The following is a 17411-nucleotide window of genomic DNA, read 5'->3' on the forward strand; positions in this document are numbered from 1 at the left end:
GACCCACTCTGAAAGGTCAAGTCTTTGAATGTAAAAATTGTGAATGCCAAGACTCTACTCTCCTACTGCATCCTATGATGTCTAAAGTATGGTGAAAACATTTTAAGTATCATGACTCATGTCTCTGAAGATGGCAGCAGTTTTTGTACCAAGATCAAGTGTTAGAAAGGCTTGGAAAACTGGAAACGAAATAACTATATAAAAACCCACTTAGGGAATGATCTAATCTTAAATTGATTCAAATCCCTGTAAGGATTAGAAAATTCTACGTTAAGCACACTTTCCATATTTCTCTTTCCACAGCTGTCATTAACATGGTATTTACAAAAGACTTTCTGATTGAGATACAAAAGAGACGGGTTTCTTAATACAGTATTTAAGTCATATTGCTTCTAACTTGCACTCTATTTGGGAAATACAGAGTGGTTACTCTGGAAATATTGATGGTACAAACACACAGATGATCATCATAAACCTCTATATCGGACACACATTTTATTCACAGTATCTTCAAACACTCTACATACCTAACAAACTCATGCTCATTCTGTAGTAAAGCTCTCAAGAGCAGATAATGCCCAATGGCTGTACAGAATGCAAATTCTTAGGTGTTTCAGTTTTATTTCAGAAAACAAATTCATCTTCATCCTGGGATAATTCAAATGCATCCTATGTATGCGAAATCTAACTATGTGTGCTGAAAAATTGCCCAGGCAGTCAAAATATATAAGGCTGCACTTATGAACGCTGCTGAAACTATATTAACATCTCAAAGGTGCCGAGATGTTGTTTATTCCATGTCTGAGGAAAGGCACTTCTAAGAGTGAACAGGATCCACAGGGTCAACTTTAGATTTACAGCTTATATCTTGGTACCTGGTCAGTATTGCTGGACCTTTAAATGTGGGTCCAAATTTCCCCCCCACAGATTATTGAAATCTTGTTTTTCCTTATCTCAGCCCAAAGATTTTATTTGGGCTGTATGACTTCTTCACAAAAACCATTAGTGCCTAGTTACTGGCTAAATTTCAAAACATCACCTGTTCTTAGATCTCCCACTTTCCCGCTTACTGTCCTCTGCTTGTTTCTGGGACACCCAGTTCCTCCATTTTGAACTTGTCTGATACTAGACATTGAGTTGAATTGTGTCCCCCCAAAGGTATGTTCAAGTCCTAAGCACTGGTACCTATGAATGTAACTTTATTTGGAAATCGAGTTTTTGCAGATAGAATCAGGTTAACATGAAGTCAGACTCCATTAGGGTGGGCCCTAATGCAATAGGACTGGCGTCCTTATAAGCAGTGGAAAACATGGGCACAGAGACACAGAGGCCAGGTAAAGGCAGAGGCAGAAAGGGGAGTCACGCTGTCACAAGCCAATAAAGTCCTGGGGCCTCCAGAAGCGGAAACAGGCAGGGAAGGATCCTCCCCAGAGGGGAATGTGGCCCTGCCAACACCCATGTCACACTTCTTGCCTCCAGAACTGTGGGACAATACAATTCGGTGGTGTGAAGCAACTCAGTTAGTGGAATTTGGTGATGGCAGCCCTAGAAAATGAATACACTAGGTTGATTATTCAATTATTTGAGTTCTACTCACACATAAGAAAACACTTTGAGTTCTTAGGTCAAATAGTGTTTCTAAGCATTTTAAATGCTTAAGTTCAATTCCTGAAATAACATAAGAGGAACAACTATTATTCATCAACATTTTCCAGACATGGAACTGAGAAAGGTTAAGTAACTTGCCCACGTTGAAAACTGGCAGCGGTACACTCACACCCAGGCTCTCTCCTCCCTGGGCCTCTGCTTCCCAGGTTGCTCTTCACGTGAGCCACCACAGCTCTGCCAGGGAGACAGGACTTCCTACAACCACAGCATCCGCGTCCTCTGTTGAACTATGCTTCACGGGCAGATATTTAGGCCACAACCTTTCCAGTCTGCCCTATCCCAGGAAGAGTTAGGCTATGTGCCCAAGAGATGCCATAAAAACCCTTCTGAAAAAAATCTGGATGGGAGGAGCCTGGGTTCATCAGCATTACCTTGAAAAGGTCCTGTAAGCTTTAGATGACTGCGGACTGAATGTGTGGCATGTCTGTCCTCCAAGTCCTGACGCAACAGTTCACCCTGAACTCCATATTTGTAAACACACACCCACAAAACAGACTACCCTAAGGAAATATGATAAACATGACATGGGTCATAAAACCATGTTTTATAAGAAAAACAGGGCTATCTGGTCCAGAAAACAGAATAGATGGCAATATGGTAACTGTCCTTGAGATTCAGAGAGGCTTTTGTAGATGAGCCAGCAGGCTTATAGTCCAGATTTTAGTTTTTGTTTTGTTTTTCTTTTGAGGGAAGAATAACAGCAAATGAGTGAAAGTTAAAAGGAAGCCTAGTTGTCTACTATATAAAAAAATTCATTTCTATCAAGAAAACCGTTCACAGTGGGAGGGAGGGTGTGATGAGCTCACCCACACTGGAAATATTAAGCCAAGCGTGAAGCACCAAGTTGCTGTTGTTATATCATCAGATCTCTGGGTCCTCCTGTCATTTTTGATTAATGATTCTTTTCACTTACGGCAATTTACTTTGGGTAAACAGCTTGAACTCTGGTTCAAATGGCAGCCACCATTATCCAATTATTAGTTTCCCAACGCTATCACTTTTCTAAGATATGGAGCTAGTTACTTCAATGTTCTCATCTGCAAAACTGAAACGATAATATTTCAGTTTGCATAGTGCCTGAGGATTAAAAAGCATAATGTGTTGTGACTGCCCTATTTCAGTGACCTGAAGACAAGGCCTTTTATAAGATACACCAGTATTTCAGATATTACTAAATAATTAAACAATGGCATATTTTCTTATCACTTAAAATCTTTTATACTTTATAAGACAAATTTTGATTAATATACCCTGAAATCTTCTTTCCATCAACTTTGACTCACCAGAATCCTTTTTCACATCAGTTACTGATGTTTGTTCACCACCATCATTATCTACGCTACCAAAGTACCCACAATGTGCTGTTTTCTAAGGCAAGGCTCCAGCATTACAACCAGCACTTTGTTGCTGGACTTCCTTATCCGGTGTATGAGAGGCAATCCTCTGCTTGTGTGTTGGCAAAAAAAATACAATGGGCTTCATTAGCTTATGGCAGGGGTGGGCAACCTTTTTGTGAGTGCGTGCCAAAACCAGCAAAATCTCTGACTCAAAATTCTTCTGCGTGCCAACCCTAATTTTTTGAGAACATGTTATGCCTACTTGATATCTCTTAAGGTATACGTATGTGAAAAACCTTGAAAAAATAATAAAATTCATTCGAGCGACAAAAACACAGTATATGATGATGAAAAATACATTTATTTTTTAATGTATACATGTACACTGATAGTCCGACAGAAAACTTTATGACTCCATTTGATATTATCAGTGGGACTTTTGCCGCTGCATCACTGATGACAGAGATTTTACATCAGGTTTATACTTCATGACCTTCAGAGATATGCACGAGCTACTACTTTCATCCGTCAGGCTACTCCCTATTACAAGACTTAACGAAGTTCATCACTGAGAACAACGATTCACAAGCGTCTGTGGATGAAACCAAAACACTGGTCGGGTCTAGGAAGGCAGGGAGAGTTAAGGCAGAGGCAGAGAAATTGCTCTTCCCCTCTCTCGTCAATCCATGTCTATGGTCTTTAAGATAACTTGTTATGTAAAATTATTTATTTATCTAAGATGCACCTACACTGAATTTATCTGAAAAATAAAAAAGTCGATATTAAGAAAAAAATTGTAAATGGAAGATTATAAGAGAGGGTTTTGCGTGCCAGCAAAAGTTACTGGCATGCCATGTTTGGCATGCGTGCCAGGGGTTGCCCACCCCTGGCTTATGGTGATCATTATCTCTCAGGTCCTATTGAGTACATGGCTTTTGCTTTGTGTCAAAGTAGAAAATATCAGACAGCCCTTCAAGAGTGAATATTTTATTCTCTAATATTAAATGTGTATGTACTTCACTGTCCTGTTTCTTGGCCTTCTGTATGGTAACATTTAGTTTCGATGCCAAAGAACATTGTTAAAGGCACTGTAAACAGCAATTAAACTCAACACGTGCAGTTCCAACAATGCAGGTAACTCAAGGAAGGAGACAACAATATGAACAACCACGACTAAGTTTGTGCCTGTGCAGGCAACGTCATGACTATTGTTAGACCACTAATTGTGAGACCCAGGCAAATTTCAGAGAAGTTAGAATATGAAAGATGTATATTTTGAAAATGATGAAATATAGATCCATTTGATTACTGTATTATAGTTTTCTTTGATTGTCAGGAAGTGGCTGTCTTAATATGTACTCCTGCATTTACATAAAAGACGGACTCAATAAATATTGGCTTAGTGGAGTAGAAGCTAGCAGGCATATTACGGAGGGGATTTTCTGGTAGTGTCTAGAGTAGAGGACTGCCAAATTACTTTCTGAACCTATGATACTTTCATCCCAAAGCAATTAAAAAGAAAGATGGGGGAAGAAAATGGAGATCTGACAGATCATGCCTTAAAATACATCTAAAGAACACATTACATAAGGAACCACACATCTGGTTGTTGCTGTGGCTGAGGAATGGTTTGCAGTTCCCAGGGACCATGCCCAGCTGGTGTGAGAAGGCACACCAGCATGTCCCCACTCACCCTGGAATGCCTCTGGGAGGTCATGTCATTTCTACAGCTCTCTGAGGAACACCCCAATGTCACTCTCCCCGCCACACCCAATCAAACCAAACCCTAGGTCTTCCAGAGCATGAGGTGGGTTGAAGCCCCTGGAAGAGCTGAGCCACTACCGTCTCTGGTCTCTGGTTCAAGTTCCTGCCTGTGTGTTATTTTTTCTTTTCGTCTTCCTCCCACATTAGTTTTAATTAGTTGATGCAATGCTGTTTGTTCCCTTTTCCCTATTTCTTCTCCTGATATAAATGTGTCAGGAGGATGAGAGCAATTTACTGCTCTCCATGGGCTGAGAGAGTACATGTACCAATTTGTGAAGTCCATTATAACTCACAGCTGTCAGTCCTCAAAGAAAATAAAATTTAAAAACCTGCCACAAACCAAATAAGCTCAAAAGAACAAGGACTATGCCTTCATTATTCTATGTTAGATAAAACAGGTTATTAATATGAGCAATTCAATTGAATTTCCACTTTTTAAAAAATATATTTTATTGATTTTTTACAGAGAGAAAGGGAGAGGGATGGAGAGTCAGAAACATTGATGAGAGAGAAACATCAATCAGCTGCCTCCTGCACCCTCCCTACTGGGTATGTGCCTGCAACCAAGGTACATGCCCCTGACCGGAATCGAACCTGGGACCCTTGAGTCCGCAGGCCAACGTTCTATCCACTGAGCCAAACCGGTCAGGGCGAATTTCCACTTTTTTAAAGTTGATATCTTACTGATATTAAAGCATTGCTTACACAATGTCACTTTCCTAGGCAGAAATAATCCATGGTTGCTTTTGACTAAATGAAAAAAATCCAAATTTTCCATCACGGTACCACCATATCCATTCCTCTCAATATAACCCCTTTCTATCTCATTTCTCCAGCCTTGTCTCTGTCAATCCCTTTGAGAAGAGGTGTAGTGATTCCAATCTTGGCTTTACTGCCATTAAATGCCTAACTTTTGGACAATTAAACCCAATGTACCCAGAGTTCTAATCTCTAAAATGAGGGTAAGACATCTACTCATTGGCTTATTGTGTGATATTATAGTCACCATGCACACTATCTGACATACAGTACATGTATATAAATGTACCTAGCAAAGCATCCCACCCTGCACTCTCACTTCTGTGAAGGCTTGCTCTTTCTATACTTGTAATAAATACATACGTAATTATATATAGTCACACGTAAGGTTACAGAGCAATTTTATACATAGTTATAAGGTTACATATGCATCTATCCCATATAATAAAAGGCTAATATGCAAATAGACTGAACGACGGAACAACCGGAACAACCAAACTGGTCACTATGACGTGCGCTGACCACTAGGGGGCATGTGCGGAACATGGCAGGCTTGGCCGCAGTGGGATGGTTGAGCAGGTGAGTGGGAGCACTAGACCAAGGCGGGGCTCCAGTCGCTGTCATTAGGGCGAGCCTCTGGTGGTTACTTAAAATTCTTTACTCCTGCGCACTGCATCCCTGCCTGGCACTCGCACCTGCTGCTGATGCCAGCCCCGCTCACACCCGCTGCCAGTGCCCGATCACTTGGCACCATCAGCAGATGCAAGCGGTGGCTACTGGCCCTAATTGCCCCTGAGGGATTCTCCACCTCCCCCTGCTCCTGAGGGGCAATCAGGGCAGCAGTTGCTGCTCACACCCACTGCTGGTGCCAGCCCCAATCACTCCACATCATCAGTGGGGCTGCCAGCAGACAAGGGACCTGGGCCGTGGTGGGAGGGGCCGGGCGGGGGAGCAGAGGATGGGCAATTTTATACATAGTTATGAGGTTACACTTGCATCTATACTATATAATAAAAGACTAATATGCAAATAGATCAAACTGCAGAACAACCGAACAACCGGCTGCTATGGCATGCACTAACCACTAGGGGGCATGTGTAGAACACGACGGGTTTGGCCGTAGTGGGATAGTGGAGCAGGTGAGTGGCGGGGCCAGATCTGCCCCTGTGCCTCCTGCAGCCTCGCAGTCCAGGACTCTTATGATTACTTGTAAAGCAATGTTTACACAGTAACCAATATTATGCCTTGCATTTTCCCATTATGGGAGCTCAATAATATTTTTCTTGATTCCTACAAAGAATATGGCAGATGTACTAACAGTACTTTAAGTATAAACCATCAGAGTAAACCCGAATAGAGCCCTGCTGTTTCTACAAAGTAGAATGGGTCCTCTACCCAAATCAGCCGGTGTTTTGTTTGTTGTTTGTTTTTATCCTCTAACTACTAAGCATATAAAGAACTTTGAGTAACTTCATTCTGTTTTCTCCTGGCTTTGAGTTTAAATCTGTTGCAACAATTCTTACTACTTGAAAAAAATATGTCAGGGTAAATAATACAATAGAATTTATTCTCCAAAGTCTTTAAACTTTAGTTTTCTCTTATGATATTTTTAAGCCTTCTGGAGAAATGATATTACTTTATAATTGTAGGTTTTATATCTTTTGTGTTGCTTTTCCAATGAAGTATGCATAGTACTTTCATATTTAACTGATAGATTTCTGACTAGAAGTGAATGATTAGGAGTAAGAATCTCCTATTCTAAGTTATTTATTTATTTATTTATTTATTTATTTATTTATTTATTTACATAGCAATATTTTTAAAGGTAATTGATATTTATCTAAATCTCATCCTATCTCAGGAGATTACTTCTAAAAATGTCCATTTGTCTTTGACAAAGTGAAACTCATCCTATATTTCTCTCTGCAATTTACTCTTCAAGTTAACTTCGATTTAAGTGTATATCCATGCTGAGTCCTGAGTCTAAAATTCAGCACCAGTGACTTAATAGCATTCTCATTTGCACAATACCGCCCTTTCAAGTCCTAGATCTCAGCAGACAAGTAAACTACACGCCCCATGTAGGTTCATACAGGCGTGTGTAGCGGTCTGGAGCAGCTCTCTTCTGTGGTACTGAGAACACTAATCATGAACTACTAGACACTGATGACACTTTCCTTTTCCTTCTGCATCCCTTTGTCAGCACTATCTTTCCTGGATAGGATGCATTAACTATGTGATTCAGAATAACATGAAAAAATGTGCTTACACTTGTGTTTTCATTTGGGAAGAAAAAAAAAATTCAAGTTTGACACTTTTTTCAAGTCACTTTTAGTAAAAGTCAGATGTATCTGACCAGGCCATAAATATTCCATTAAAGACAAAGAGAAATGATGCCAAAATTATCCAGCAGAGAGTCTGCAGCTCTGAAAGCATTCCAGGTAAGTGTGTACAGCACCAGAGGGATGGCTCTGCTGCTCTAGCCATCCACAGATACATAATTTTTAAAACATACAATTAAGTTGAACAGAAACAATATCACCTGCTTCTCGCATTCTATTCACGTGAATAAAAATGGGTAGACAGGGATTTGAACTTTATGAGACACCATTCCCTTGTAGCACATTGGAAGACTCTGCAATTTTGATTATTTGCTTATGATTCAGAAAAGAGGCTAAGAGGAAAATAATACAATCTCATGTCACAAGATCAATATTTTATTTGTTTGCTCAAAAAATTTGTTTGCTCCGTGGCATCCTATTTAAATTCAGTAAAGGCCCTAAATGTTCTGGTCCCCAGCTCCTCCTCTAACCTTTCTCTTGAGCACAACCTTTGCTTCAGCCACACTAGCCCAGCTTTCCTCAGCACACCAAGCCAACTCCCACGGCAGGGCCTTGCTATTCCTCTGCCTGTTTAAGGAATTCGTCCTTAAACATGTGCTCTTCTCTTCTGTTGCTTCGTTCAGTACCCTGCTGCTGCGTTATCTTCCCAGTAACCTTCCCTGATTTTCCATGGTCCATTCCCTACCAGACACATTCTGTTCCTTAACCTTCTTTTGTCTTCCTTATAGCACTTGCTACAATCTTGTACATTATGTATTTTTTTAAACGTATCTATCAGTTTGCTTTTCTCCTCCACTAGAACACAGCTTCCTGAGAACAGAGACAGTTTTGTTCACTCCATGAGCATATGCTGCAACCCAACACATGAGCCTACACCTGATTCTGACATACAAGGAGGAGCTGGCTGAATGAGAAGTGATAGGACAGCAGCAGTGTCATCTGCACACCTGAGGCAGTGAGAAAGGAGAAAGCTCAGTATAGTCCAAACAGACATCATAGACCTTCAGAATGACTGACAACAATAATGATAATACCTATCACACACCAACTGTTCTTTTTCCTTTCTTTCTTACTTTTTCCTTTCCCTCTGGTCTCAAAAGGTCTTTACTTCTACCCAGAGCTAATTAGTCCATCAGTGTTCCCATGCCTAATTTCTCAAGGTTCACACTCCAAAATGAATTATTTACTCTGCCACTTATATATCTGGCTTCTCCTTTTCTACTGGTTTCTTTCCTTTTACCTATAAACACTGAGTCTCTTTCATGGTCAAATAGCCCTTGCTGTCCCTATCATCCTCTTATGCTACTGTGGTACATTTCTCCTTAGTAGAGCGACTTCAAAGAGTGGTCTACCCTGAGTGTCTGCCCTCCCCTAACCACTCTCAACTGACTGTCACAAGACTGTCCTTGTCCCGGGCCAACCTACTCCTTTCTATGGATAGTTACTTCCCAATTGCCAAACCCCACATGCATTCGTGAGACCTCCTCTCCTCGGCTTCTATTAACACTATAGCCTTCTTGGTTTTTGTCTTAGTCCATTTGGGCTGCTATAATAGAATAACAAAGATGGGGTGGCTTAGAAACAACAGAAATTTATTTCTCACAGTTCTGGAGGCTGGAAAATCCAAAATCAAGGCACCTGTAGATTCAAGTCCCTGGCAGATTTGGTGTCTGGTGAGGGCCCGTTCTCTGGATCTCAGAGACAGCCATCTCCTGGCTGTGTCCTCACATGGCAGAGGTGGCGAGAGAGTGCATTTTTTATAAAGGCACTAATCCCATTCATGAGGGCTTCACCCTCATGACGTAAGCACCTCTCAAAGGCTCCACTTCCAAATACCATCACACTGGGATTTAGGTTTCAACATATGAATTTGGAGGGACACAGAAGTAAGTAGTTTTCCACTTACTTTTCTAGCCACAATTTCTCAACCTTCTCTTTGATCCTCTTTCTTTGATCCTCTTCCTTTGTCCCTTAAATGCAGGCATTAGCCCCAGGTTTGTCACTGCCCCTCTACTAGCTTCCCCTTGACAATCTCATCCACTTCCGTGACTATACACTGCCTGTCCAGTGACAGCTCCAGAGGAGCGTCTCTGATCCTGATCTGGCAGCTGAGCTTTGGAGACACGGAGGCACGGCAGCTAACTGGTAACTTTGCTGGGGTGTCACATAAGATGTGACATACTACTTCTCTGAAGTTCACACACTGCTGAAAACTATTAAAAATATATGGCCCAGCTGGTGTTGCTCAGTGGATTGAGCAACATCCTATGCACCAAGAGGTCTCCGGTTCGATTCCAGGTCAAGGCACATGCCCAGGTTGTAGGATTGATCCCCAGTGCAGGCCATACAGGAGGCAGCTGACTGATGTTTCTCATCATTAATGTCTCTCTCTCTCTCTTACTCTCAAATCAATTTAAAAATATTTTAATATATGAGGGTTCTAGCTTTAGTAAATATGTAGAAAAGCATTTTGTTTAAAGCTATGACCTTAAATTCATAAAAAAAAATATTATGCTTAATGCTAATCATGTCCCTTTGAAGTATGTTTCACATCTTATTTAGTTTAATAAACCCTTCATTGACATGCATTTTCAAAGTAAAACTCAACCTGGTCCAGATCCAAGTATCAGGAATCTAAATTTAGGAGAATCCAAGGTTAAGATATTTTTCTCCATTCACGCTTGAATATTCATGTATATATGAATCTTCTGTGGTTTAGTTTCTGCCACTCTAAGTTCCTAAAGGCATCTTCTCTGATTTACCCAAAACTACCTCAAAGTGCAGTCCAGGTTGTGCAGGAGGAGCTCTGCAGTGAAACAACCACATATCAAGTGTTCTGCACATCAGCCAGCACACTAAGTGATTCATGTTACTCATAATTGTCACAACGATCCCAGAGGTCAGTATTAGCTTGTTTACAAAGGAAGAACTAAGTAACATGATTCAGACATACAGTTAGGAACTACAGGAATCAATATCAAAAGCAGAGACCACATTTTATTACATACTTACTATCTGCCCTGCATTGTACCTTCCAGGTAGGATCTCATTTAATTTGTACAACATCCCTCTGAAACAGGTACTACTTTTATGCCTGTTGTTGTTTGTTTTAGATTTGGAAACGTAAAGCTGAAAAGGGTTAAATAATTGGTGCAGGGCACATAGCTTTAAGTTATAGAGCTGTGGTTTGAAGCCAATTTCTCCCAAAGTCTAGGCTATTCCCAGCAGACGCTCTGCTGTTAAATAAATGTAGTGAAGAGTTCAAAATAGATAAGGTGTTGGATTTAGAGTTCAGGGTTATTATTTTCTGGCCAATAATTTCCCATTCCCTCGATTCTTCTTTAGAGCACACAATTAAATGTTGGCTTAATTTCCTTTGCACTCTGTAAAAAAGTCACTGTATTATTAAATAATTTAAAATGAACTTGAAAAATATGGACATTTTTCAGAGATGCCATGAATGAGAGTTTTTTGGCTTGCTGTAGTGTATGATCAAAGAATTCAGAAGGATGCCTTTTATCTGAGACTATCAAAGGCCACTAACTAAAAAAAGAAACAGAGTTCCTATTACACTAAGGAGAAAAGGCTGAGTCCACTGAAATATAATACAAGAATGTTGGCATACAGGTAATTCGCAGATATTATTACCTTTGCTACTTGAAATTGGACCAATCTGAATTATTTCCAAGAACAACTGTAATTATCTTCAACTTATTTGTTACAATTGCCACTTTTCCCCCTTGGTATTCTGCCATACTTTATCCACACCCTACACTCCTCCCTTCCCCCCGCCCCCCCCCACACATACACATTTACAGATTCAAATCACACATCCCTATGCCATGCTCTTTTTCCTGTGGCTAATTACAACCCATACCATAAAATAGCTCTTTTAAACCTAAAAGATGAAAATTAACTGAATTATATTTCCAAGTTGTCACAGGTCTCCAGTTATTGTGGGGGCAGACGACCATTTCTGAAATGTAATCACTTAAGTAACTTGGTGTCTTTTACTAAGGTCCACGCCTCTGCGTGAAATAGACACCATCAGGTAATTTTACTGATTTTGGGCGTAGTGCAGGCAGTATCAACCCCCTCTTAAAACGTTTAGCTGAACTCTCTCATCCAAAATATAAACTAAGGAAGAATGCTTTTCCTTAGAATACATCAAAAGCAGAATTATTGTTGAAATACACTGAGTTAAATCTCATCATGATATTAAAAGGTCAAGTGTTTCAGAATTTTTTTAAGTGCAGCTGGGGGGGAAAAAAAGTGTCCTTTGAGCTAGAAATGAAATAAAAGCAAGGGCTAGGAAAAGTGACTAAGATTTATGAATTATCTGACTTGAATTAAATGCACAGTTTTTAACAACTATATTAGGATAAGTATTCCCATTTATAATTTGTCTTAGTCTGCTTGGGTTGTCATAGAAAATGCATTAGACTGGCTGGCTTACACAACAGAGATTTATTTTTCACAGCTCTGGAGGCTGGAAGTCCAAGATCAAATTCTGCACCTTTCTCTCTTCCTCTTTTTTTAGGCCACTAATCCCATCACAAGAGGCATAATCTTGTGATCTAGTTGACCCAAAGGCATCATTTCCAAACACCATCACATTGGGCATTAGGGCTTCTAAATATAAATTTTGGGGGATACACACATTCCATAACATTCACTCCGTAACATTTTATTGTTCTTCAATATGATTTCTTTTTTATGTAGAATTATTTCTAAACATTTAACTCAACTGATGTAGTTGGACTACTCATTGATTCATGAAATGTCTTTAAAAGGGAATTAAAAAGATGATTTCCAAAAATGGGTACTTTTGAAAATAAGTGATATAGAAAATCCTGCAATTTTATATCTTCGAAACCATAAGCACGTATAAAATAAATTGTTAAATTCTAATAAAATTATTTAAGGCAAAAGAGAAAAAATTGAAAGAGGCACCAGTGTAACTTTTGTTGAGCACTTAGGAAGTGTAAGGTACTGTCTTTGTTTACATGTATCAACTCATAGGCTTATAGCAACACTAGTAACTAGACAAAGCTATATGGGAAAGCTATCTTAACCAAGTCACTTCGGTTTCACATACTTTCTTACATTATTCAACTCCTTTAGAAAATATGGCTTTACAATGTATTACCAGTGTATTACCCAAAGTATACACCAACCAAGCTTGTATTAATCAGAAAATAGAAAAAGTATTTGGTTTCATTCTCTAGCTTGTGTAACTAAAGGATTAGCTTTTGAAATGGTGTGTTAATTCAACTCTAGGGAAAGGTGAAAGTCAAACATTAACCAAAATGAAAGATTTTTGCTAGAAGTTGTAAATTCAGTATCAAAACCAAAACAATAGCAATATCTGTTTTGCCTTTACACATGGTTGTACACCAACTACTAGGCATTAAAAATCCAAACAATTATGTGTTTCCCTGTACTTCAGCTGACATGATTTTCTCTAACCAGTAGTTAAGAACTGAGCAGCACAAACCGAATCCTAATATTTTAATTCCTCATTAATCAAACTCTGACAAATGATCAGGTACAGTGTGAATTTATAACTTAATTTATAATTAAATTATAATCACCCAAGTGATTGATGATAGCAGTTCTGCTAAAATTCCAGTCATTTCATTAGATCATTATTTGACAATGGCTAGGTGATTGAGTTTGCAATGTGCAAAACCTTGTAGTAAGGTCTTTATGTTGATTATCTCATTTAAACTTCACAATAACCTTATTACCCACATACAACTCTTACTCCATTTTAGAGGTGAGTAAACGAAGGCTATGAGAGGTAGTGTAATGGTCCTAAATTCAACACTACTCATGGTGGGAGCCTGGACTTGAAAGCAGGCCATTTGATTCCAGAGTCTGTGTTCTTGACCTCTAGCTTATACTACCCATATCAATATTTTAGGTAGAATGACAATGCACACACTTCCACCAGAACCTCATTATACAAACACTGGTATAGGGGGAATAAGATCATCAGAATGTTACAGGATGTAGGAAGATTCAAAATAGGCCCATAGTTGTTAGAAATACAAAGGTCAAACTATTATACTTGGCCAGTCTACCTAAAGATTAGTGGTTTCCTCTTAGGTATGAGTGAGATAGGTCCAAGTTCTGTGCTTGTGCCCCTGATCACTCTTCAGCTTTCTCTGTGCTTCAAAGTTGTGGGTATGAATGAAGAGGGGTCAGCAAGGAGACAGAAGGCATCGGTTTAAGACTGGCTTTGCTCTTTATTAACTTTACACCTCTAACTTTCACTTTTCTTATTCACTAAATGAAGTAAACACATACTCTAGTTGTCTCATGTAGTTATTGAGAAAACACATATTAAATTGCTTTGAGAATGCAACTTTGTATGCAATTATTATTATTATCACTATATATAATGCTATAGTTTAATAGGGTAGTTGAGATTTATCATTTTTCCCCAGTAATTAAATGGAACCAAAGCCTATTTAACTGAAGTTAAAAGGCATTATATATGATATATGTATATATATATATATATATACATACACACACACATATATATACATATATATGTACAATAATTAATAAGGCAGTAAGAAAGCAAAATATAGAACGTCTAAATAGTTATCAGGAACTGTGAATAAATGTAGATAAAGACAACAAATCAATTTGATTTTATCAAAGCTCTGGAAAATTTTTTTTTTAAAGTTTGTTTAAATAGAAAAAACACATAAAACATAAAGGAAACATATGAGTGTAATCTCTTCTGTGGGAAAAGTTTCAGAAGTTAAATGATAAGAATTTCTGCTAGAAGTAAACTTCAGTGCTCCTCTTATACTTGGCCCTTACCTGACTTGTTAAAAGATCTTGTTGATCCTTTCTTTACCATACCACTCACCTTATTTCTTCTTTCCATGTCCAGTGCCATTGCCTGACCATTATTTTTTGTCAGGATTAATCCAAAAGCCTTTTAAATGGTCTCAACTCCTGTTTTCCCTTCTTTACTAGTATATGTATCGAACTTAATGCTACCACAATTGTCTTTATAAAGCAAGGACCGGACACCATCCCTGTATCTATCGAGGCAAGATGTAATAATAAACAACCCTCAAATCTCTGTATTCAGATTAAAACAACATAGGTTTGTATGCCTTGCTCAAATATACATTCATCTCTGGTTAGAAGGGTGCTCTACACATATAGGCAACCACTATCTCAAATATACAAACAAAAGAGAGCTGGAAAAAGCCTTTGGTAGGTCATTAAATGCTCCATCAATTCTAGTAACACTGCCATTCTCAGAAGTAACTACATGACCCTCAAACCAGAAAGAACAGGGAAAGGGTAGTACAAAATGTGCAATTCTACTAAAATGTGCCAGGAAGGGAAGTCATTTTTGGTTATCATTTTCAATGATTACTACACTCTCTTTCATTAAAAAAAAAAAAAATCTTTAGTGGTAGGTCCCTATGAGCTTCCAAATAAAGTCCAATTCATTCAAAGATCTCCTCAACTGGACATAATCAGGCTCGCTATTACAGCCTCCAAAACTCATTTCCAAACATACTCTGTCCAGTCCCTCTGGATGGTCCCATTCCCTGAATAGGAAAAGTACACAGCAGTTGCTCCAGAGGTTCTGTTCTACCAGCCATCATCTGTCTCCAACGATCTGTCTATTGAAATGGCATTCAACCTTCAACTACCATCTTCTCTTTGAAGCATTCTCTGAGTCTACAAATTCATATTACTCACTTCCTCCTTGGCATTCTCATAATAGCTTTTTCTTTATTTAACTTTTGAAGTCTTCCATGCCACACAACATACATGGCACACAACATATTATTTGGGGGAAACATTAGTTAGGTTCTCTAGAATCCTAGTCTTTAGGAAGAGTCACTGTTTATTTTTCGTTTGTATATCTTACAGACCTAGCCTACTATGCTATATACTGTTATATAGTCACAAAAGTTTGTTAAAAAAAACAAAGTTCCACCCTGGCTCAGGGGTTAGAGAGTCAGTCCACACACCCCAGGGTGGCAGGTTTGATTCCCCCTCAAGGGCATGTACCAGGATTGCAGGTTCAATCCCTGGCCCAGTGCGGGAGGCAACCAGTTGATGTGTCTCTCTCATATTTCTCTCTCTTTTTCTCTCTCTCTCTCTCTCTCTCTCTCTCTCTCTCTCTCTCCCCCCCCCTCCCTCTCTCCCTCCCTTCCACTCTCTCTAAAAATCAATGGAAAAAAATATCCTCAGGTGATGATTAACAAAAATATTTTTAAGGAATTCAACCTATGAAAGTTTAAAAATTATAACTAGAAGAATGGAGTATATCTGAATTGCTGAAAATGCAAACCTTAAAAATATTTTCTAAATATTTCTGTAACTCAGAGTTGGTACTTATATTTCTTTTTGAATACTTATAACTTAAAAACCTATAACTTAAAAACCTAGTATGAAATGTTTAAATTAATGAATTTATTCATTGTCCCCCTCAATAAGCACTGACTGGACAGATCAATAATTAAACACATGTGACATGCAATTAAATATGTGGAAAAGACATCAGGTCCTTTGATCTAAGATGAAACAGTATATAAGTAGACAGAGGTCATTATGGGGCTCTACAAGGAACAGATGAGAACCACTCAGCATTACAGGCACAATTGTTTAAAAGTAAAATAATGCATTTAAAATGCTGCCGGGTGCTTGAAAAGATCTTCCACTTCATGAGCTACCTTTAAAAATGATTACTTCAGACTGTCTAACTGTCTACATTCTAATATAGTAGGTGTTTAATAAAGGTATTTTATTTTATAATCACAGACTATTAAATACTATTCTACTCTTATAAATATTTTATAATTTAAAGACAGTAAGCAATTGTTAATCCTGATTATATATAACAGAAAACAAAAATCATCAGTGTCACTCGAGTTAATTTCTACTGAAAACAGGCTTCTCCATCATGCGGTAAATACCTGTACATTTTTTTTTCTCCTTACAAATCAACCAGCAAATATTTAGGATAACCAATCATGGGCAGGCACCATATTACACACTGGGGAGAGGGACAAACAGAGATAAACACAGTCCTTTCCTTGAAAGAAATAAACATAAATTTTTTAATGGGAACACAGATAATAGGCCACCGAATGCTTGATTAACAGTAAATTTAAGTGCAGTAATCTCGCCAAAAGGAAGAGTATGAAGCAGAAGACTGCACACTGCTGGTAATAAGAAAAGATTTCCCCCAGGAGTGATATTTAAGCTGAAACCCAAAGGGTGAATAAGACTTTTCTGGGTTAAAGGAGAGCTTAACAAATGCATGAAATATAAAATCTCTAGTAAGGCTAGGGCATGGAGTAAGGGGAAAGAGCTCGGAGAAGGTTAGAGAACAAAGCAGCCCTCCGGGCATCCAGGGCTATCAAGCCTTTGGATTCTGTCCAAAGGGCGCAGGGAAGCTATTGACGGGTTTTGTGCAGGAGCAGGGGTCTGGCTCGTACGTGCAGAACTCTATGCGTGGGTCTGAGCGAGGCAGGCATTATGTGAAAGA

General features: G+C 38.8%; 1 protein-coding gene across 3 annotated transcripts in view; it reads right to left on the reverse strand.

The window, feature by feature from the left end:
- PPP3CA (protein phosphatase 3 catalytic subunit alpha) overlaps positions 1–17411 on the reverse strand; it is a 314121-nt gene that overhangs the window by 96459 nt on the left and 200251 nt on the right. The window lies entirely within an intron of this gene.

The sequence above is a fragment of the Myotis myotis genome, unplaced genomic scaffold, assembly GCF_014108235.1.
Source record: "Myotis myotis isolate mMyoMyo1 unplaced genomic scaffold, mMyoMyo1.p scaffold_m19_p_1, whole genome shotgun sequence".
In the NCBI taxonomy this organism is placed as follows: Eukaryota; Metazoa; Chordata; class Mammalia; order Chiroptera; family Vespertilionidae; genus Myotis; species Myotis myotis.